Below are 6,678 nucleotides of genomic sequence, written 5' to 3'. Positions count from 1 at the left end.
AAAAAAAAAAAAAAAGATTCAGTATTCTCTTCCATCTTCTAGTGGAGATTGTAATAAATTGCCTAAAAGATAAGTCAAAAATAAAAAAGGAAAGCAAAAGTTCAGGTAATCCACCAACCAGATTCTCAACTCAGTGCTTGAGTAATTGAGGGAATAGTAATTTATCATCCCAGAACCTTTAAGAGAGTTGAAACTCCATAAAGATGTACCAAGAGATTCTCTTCCTTCAGCTCACCGAGATGAGCCTCTTTGTCAGGAATGGGCTGACAAAGCCCATTTAGTCCCTCCTCCCTCCACCCATCTTCATTTTTCAGCTCTTGGGAGTGGTAACAAGTCAGGAAGCGGGCATATGTATGAGATGTTGCTCCCTGCTTTACGGTTGTGTGAAGTCAACGTCAGGCCTTCTTTGCTGGATCCGAGTAGCAGCAATTAAATTCCGCTTTCCTCTGATTCCCAGTTCCTGCCCCTCCTCTCCCTTAGCTGAGTGTGTGTGCCGTATTTTTACCTTTTTTTTTTTTTTTTGGTCCTTTTGAGTCAGGGTCTTGCTATGCAGGTCAGCCTGGCCTTGAGCTCACTTTATAGCCCAGGCTGTTCTTGAACTCACAATGATCCTCCTGCCTCAGCCTTCCAAGTAGCTGGGATTACAGGTGTGCACCATCACTCCTGGCTGTGTTCTGTATTTTTAATGCTGAAATTTGACAACCTTTCCAAGCTCGATCACCAGAATGTAACGAAACAGGAGATCTTTGTCTCACACTTGGATGGTGTGGAAAATGCAAAGTGCCTCCGTTTATTGAGCACACATTTAGCTATCACCTCTGCAATGCAGTTAATCCTCCTGACTTCTTTCAGTGATTCTTTCAGTCTTGACCAACAGTTTCCACCTGTACCTCTGTAAAGGCACCTTTACATTGTACCTGGCTAGAACTGTGCATTCATCTTCAGGATTGTGAATATGTATTTATTTTTGGATTGTGAACTATCTATCTATCTATCTGATGATAGCATCTCACTATGTAGTTCAGTCTGACCTTGAACTCACTGTGTAGCCCAGGCTGACCTTAAACTCACAGTGATCCTCCTGCCTGAGCCTCTGGAGTGCTGGGTTTACAGGTGTGCACCATCACAACTAGCTGGATTGTGAGCTTTTTTTTTTTTTGTCTTTTTGAGACAGGGTCTCGCTACGCAGTTCAGTCTGGTCTTGAACTCACTTTGTAGCCCAGGCTGGTCTTGAACTCACAATGATCCTCCTGCCTCAGCCTCCTGAAAGCTGGGATTATAGGCGTGTGCCACCATGCCTGGCTTGGATTGTGAACTTTTTTTTTTTTTTTTTTTTTTAGTTTTTCTCCGGTACTGGGAACCGAACTCACGACCTTGCGCTTGCTAGGCAGGTGCTTTGCCGCTGAGCTAAATCCCCAGCCCCTACTGTGAACTTTTAAAGACAAGTTTTTCTCTTCTATTCATCTCTGTGCCCACTGCTCACTACACATTTGCCACACATATACACAAGTGACAATAATGCTTCTCTTGTCACAGAGCTTGAAACTTGGCTCGTCTGGGACACCATCCCTTTCTTTCTTCCACATATGGTGAGTTTGCAAGGCTTACTGATTCTCCCTCTACAATGTTTCTCACATTCTTTTTCACTGCAACTGATAATCACCTTTGGCTTCTCATTTCCTCGCTCCTGAATTACTGAAAATTTCTTCCTAGACTGACTGGACCTAAACTCTCACTCTTCAGTTCCCTGGGCACAGTGTTGGATTGGTTTTCCTAAAATGCCATCTTGATCTTATCACTCACCTACCAAAAACTGTCCTCTAGGACTGGGGATTTAGCTTGGCAGCACAGCGCTTGTCTGGCAAGCACGAGGTCATGAGTTCGATTCCCAGTACCAGAACAAAACAAAACAAAACAAAAAACCAAAAAACGCCGATAAAAACTGTCCTCTAAAGTTCATGCTATTCAGGATGGCACATAAGACCTCCTATAATCTGCTCCTGGCTCCTTGCTGTACCCCTTGGGTTCAAGTGCTGTCACACAGAGGTGGGGAGGAGGGCACTATAAATGGGTACGAGCTTGGGGGTCCAAGATAGCTTTGTCAAGGAGATCTGGATTGATTTTCTTTTTTTTTTTTTCTTCTCTGCTTCTCACCCTCCCCTTCCTCTTTTGAGACAGGGTCTCACTATATAGTTCAGGCTGGCTAAACTCACTGTGTAGCCCAAGTTGGCCTCAAACTCACAGCAATCCTCCTGTCTCAGCCTGCTGAATGCTGGGAATGCAGGCTTGCGCCACCACATCCAGCTGTGGATTTATTTTCTTAAATAGCACTTGGGTCTGCTTGCTGCTCAAACCCATAGCCTCTCCTCCTTCAGCCCTTAGCTGGAAATGATTTTCAGAATAGATGGTACTTAAGACAGATGTGGAGGGATATCGTATAAATAGGTGGAGTATAGGTGTGGAGATGAGCTAGGAATAGAGGAAAAAAAGTTTGTGGTAGATGGATTTGGATTGGATTATAGTGGACCTTAAACCTGGAACCAGGCATAGTGGCACACACCTATAATCCTAGAACTCTGGGAGGCTGAGGGAGGAGGGTCTCAGAGAATTCAAAGTCAGTCTGGGTTACATAGTGAGTTCAAGGCCATCCTGAGCTACTTAGTGAAACCCTGTCAGAGGGGCTGGGGATTTTTTTTTTTTTTTTTTTGGTTTTTCTCCGGTACCAGGAACCGAACTCACGACCTTGCGCTTGCTAGGCAGGCGCTTTTGCCGCTGAGCTAAAGGGGCTGGGGATTTAGGTCAGCAGCAAAAAGTGCCTACCTGGCAAGTGCAAGGTCATGAGTTCGGTTCCCGGTACCGGAGAAAAACCAAAAAAAAAAAAAAAAAGAAACCCTGTCAGAAAGAAAGAAAGAAGAGAAAAAAAGAAAGAAAGAAAGAGGCAATTTAGCACGACTCTGTCTGTAAGTAAATGAATAAATAAATAAAATAACCTGGCTGGGGATGTAGTTCAGTGCAAAGGTCCCAAGTTTGATCCCTAATATTGCAACAAAGCAAAACACCCAACCCTCCCAACAACACCACAGAGAAATCAGCCTGCCGTGAAAGAGAGGGCTTACACTTTGTCTCGAAGCTCTTCAGAACCTCTTAGAGCAGAAACAAGATTTGAGAGGCATCTTAGGAGAACGTGTTCCTGTAGAGAATGGGAGATGGAGGGTGACCAGTCAGGAGCCCTCTCAGCTGCCTGGGCCTGACTTGGCAGTGGCCTGACTAGGGACACGGGGTCTGTCCATACATAGAGTCTAAGATTTAACTTCCGAAACTGGGCGGGGTGGGCGCTGGGGATTTAGCTCAGTGGCAAAGCGCCTGCCTGGCAAGCGCAAGGTCGTGAGTTCGGTTCCTGGTACCGGAGAAAAACCAAAAAAAAAAAAAAAAAAAAAACAGAAAAGAAACTGGGCGGGGTGGCACACGCCTGTAATCCCAGCACTCGGGAGGCTGAGGCGGGAGGATTGTTGCAAGTTTGAGACCAGTCTGGGCTACAAAGTGAGCTCAGGACTGACCTGAACTGCATAGCAAGACCCTGTGTCAAAAAGACCAAAAAAAAAAAACCAAAAAACAAAAAACAAGACTTAGCTTCCTGCCACCTTTGCATGTCACCACAGCAGTACACCTGGGAGTTTGGCTGATGCCCTCAGGAACTCCTGCAATGCCGAAGAGAGAGGCAAATGCCAGGTCCAAAGTCATCTAGCTGGGACTCTGAAGCATGGTTACATGGACCAGTTTGAAATCATCCACGATCACAGGGCCAGGGAAGTTGCGGTGAACCTTTAAGGCAGGCTAAGCGAGTGTGGAGTGATGAATCTCAGACTTGCGGTGCAGCTGAAAGCTGGAGAACAGTGACAGAATAAACTGTTCCCATCCCACCAGTCTGGTCTTTCTTTTCATTTTCGGTTTTGTTTTGAGACAGGGTCTCTCTATGTATTTCAGGTTGGTCTTAAACTCATTATGTGTAGTCCAGGCTGGCCTCCAACTCCCAGTGATCTTCCTGCTTCAGCCTACTGAATGCTGGGATTATAGCTGTGCACCAGCAAGGCACCATGCTCAGCTTTCTTTTCTTTCTTTCTTTCCTCCTTCCTTCCTTCCTTCTTTTCTTTTTTTTCTTTCTTTCTTTCTCCAGGGTCTCGATATGTAGTTCAGGTTATCCTTGAACTCCTGGTGATCCACCTGCCTCAGCCTCCCAAGTGCAGGGATTACTGGCATGTGCCTCCATGCCTACATTTACAGTGCTGTTGTTTTTTTTTTTTAATAGGTTCACACTATGCAGTTCAGACTGGCCTCAAATGGGTGTGCAGTGATCTACCTGCCTCAGCCTCCCAAGTGGTGGGACTACAGGCTTCTGCCACCACATTGGTAGTCTGGTTTCATTGTATTAACACCCTCAGCTGGTATCACAAACCATGAAATGTTGGACTTCTCATCCAACTCTGTCCAGGGTGAACAGATTCCCCAAACTAGGTGCCCACAGATGTATAAAAAAGTAAGAAAAAAAAAAAATCAAACCAAGAGAGCCAAAATTCTGTGATCAGGTGCTAGCAGCCTCTAGGACCGACTGACTTCTGATTACCATCTTCAGTAACCTTTTATTCAGAACCCATCAAGGAGGCAGTCGAGGAATCAGAGAATATCAACTGTTTTAGCAAGGACAATACAACTCAATTATCATAGGAATGTGACCTGACCAGTAAGCCATCATGTTAGCTTCCTTCGCCCATATCTCAGCAAAGCATCGAGTAGTGATGGGGCGGGGTGGCTTACAATGCTTATGCTAGACTTCTTCCAGAACCCAACAATCATGGCTTGGTCAGGCCTCAGGCAATACACAAAACAGTAACTAAAGAATGTCCTTCTCAACAATGAAAGAGCAACACGAAAACACAAGAGAGAAAAATCCTGGGTGTTCTTTTTCTAGGGATGTAAAGCATGTACATAAATAAATGCCTCAATGGAAAAAAAAAGAGCCTAAGAATTTTTTTTTTTTTTGTCTTTTTGAGACAGGGTCTCGCTGTACAGTTCAGGCTGGCCTTAAGCTCACTTTGTAGCCCAGGCTGGCCTCGAACTCATGATCCTCCTGCCTCAGCCTCCCGAGTGCTGGGATTATAGCGTGGGCCATCGTGCCCAGCAGATTTAGCCTTTAGAAAGAGGATCTGTTCTGGCTCTTTGGTGCGATCCGCAGGTGGGCCTACATAAGGAGAAGGACCAGCTGGATTTCAACACGTCCTCCTGGCTTGTCCACTGTCCCCGTGCTCTGTCTGCACTGCCCTTAGCACTCAGACCCCAGGAAGCCACGAAACTGCGGCCTCAGCACCATGATATCTGGGGGGTCCTGGCTCTTCCCTTAGTGCTTGGTGTGTTTCTTTGAATAAACTTGTCCCACAGCACCACCGTGACCTGCAGTGTTAGTACAATCCACGCTATCTGACACTGGAAGCGTTGCAGCTTGCCACTCCACCCCGATCTTTCTGAAGCACCAGCTGTTAGGGTCCAGCCCTTCTAGTTGGTCTAGGACTGGGTGCAGTGTCATGGGGTCAAGGTCAGGAACCACAGACCAGCCCCTCTGAGCCGCTAGACCCTTTTGTCCTCATCCTCATCCTCATCCTCATCCTCAGGACTTTAGCAGAAGCCAAAGAGGCTCTCCTCTTCACTCCCAGGCAGAGGGGGAGGAGCACGTTTCTGCCTTTCTGGAAGGTATCTGACCCTTCTTACAAAACCACCCTGCTCTCTTCTCTTCTGTGTTTGCCTCAGTCAGTTTTATTTTTGCCCAGCCTTGGCCTGTGCTGTGGGTATAGGTGGCCTCAGAGCGTCCTGGTCTGGCGCCCCGCTGCCTCAGGGGGCCCATGGCGCAGCACTCTAGCCGACTCAGAGCATGAGGTGTTTGGGATTTTTTCCTCTCAATTTTCGCTGCAGCACGCGCTTGCAGTACATAAAGGTCACACTGCTGTGCGGTTGTCCGCGCACCTGGCACGTCTTAATTCTGTGTGCATCCTTCCCACCTCTCTCTCCTCCCGCCGAGCGCTCTTCGCGCTCCCAGGCTGGGCGCCTTCTCTATCTTTCAAAGCCCAGAGTCCCACATGGAGTAGCAGGGGCGGCCCATCCTGTGCCCTCTCCGCGTGCCCCTTTCCTGTGCAGTGACTTCACCCCTCGCCCACACAGGTTGCAGAAGGACAGGTGGGGGACTCTGGCGGCTCTCCGAGGCTAGGGCAGCAGGAGCTGGAGGTCTCACTCTCGGGGCAGCGTTTGTCCTCTCACCGTCGGAGACGCCCCGGCCTCCACCTTCCCTCGCAGCTGTCCGAGGCGGGCCGCGGGCTGCGGGAGATGGAGCGGCAGCTCCCACGCTTCGCTTACTGCTCCTGGCGGCCGCCCAGCTTCCCTGCCGCGTCCCTCTTCCCCCACAAATCCCCGGCGGCGCCTTCCTCCCGTCACTCAGCCCCGCGATGGCGCTACAGGACGCGTGCGGGTGGCGGGCCCTCGACACCCAGGGACCGGCCCCGCATCTGCCTGCGGCCGGCGACTGGGCCGCGCCCCGCGGCTGCGACCCTCAGTCCTTCCTGCACACGCACGGCCCCCGCCTGGCCCACGGCACCACCACGCTGGCCTTCCGCTTCCGCCACGGCGTGATCGCGG

The sequence above is a fragment of the Chinchilla lanigera genome, unplaced genomic scaffold (genome assembly GCF_000276665.1).
Source record: "Chinchilla lanigera isolate Chin_1 unplaced genomic scaffold, ChiLan1.0 scaffold00008, whole genome shotgun sequence".
In the NCBI taxonomy this organism is placed as follows: domain Eukaryota; kingdom Metazoa; phylum Chordata; class Mammalia; order Rodentia; family Chinchillidae; genus Chinchilla; species Chinchilla lanigera.
The sequence above is the reverse complement of the archived record's forward strand: the minus strand, read 5'-3'. Positions refer to the sequence as shown.